The sequence below is a fragment of the Mandrillus leucophaeus genome, unplaced genomic scaffold (genome assembly GCF_000951045.1).
Source record: "Mandrillus leucophaeus isolate KB7577 unplaced genomic scaffold, Mleu.le_1.0 Scaffold1165, whole genome shotgun sequence".
Lineage (NCBI taxonomy): Eukaryota > Metazoa > Chordata > Mammalia > Primates > Cercopithecidae > Mandrillus > Mandrillus leucophaeus.
In genome coordinates this window covers 677-990 of record NW_012099932.1, presented here as the reverse complement: position 1 = coordinate 990, position 314 = coordinate 677, and positions in this window count along the sequence as shown.

Here is a 314-nt window from a genome sequence, read left to right as displayed (position 1 = left end):
AGGCAGGAGTGCAGTGGCGTGATCTTGGCTCACTGCAACCTCTGCCTCCCGGGTTCAAGCAATTCTCCTGCTTCAGCTTCCCGAGTAGCTGGGATTACAGGTGTGGAACACCACGTCTGGCTAATTTTTGTATTTTTAGTAGACACATGGTTTCACCATGTTGGCCAGGCTGGTCTTGAACTCCTGACCTCAGGTGATCTGCCCGCCTAGGCCTCCCAAAGTGTTGGGATTACAGGCGTTAGCCACTGCGCCCGGCCAAAAAATGAAAGTATGATATTTATACTTAACCATGGGAATACCCAAAACTGATGCCG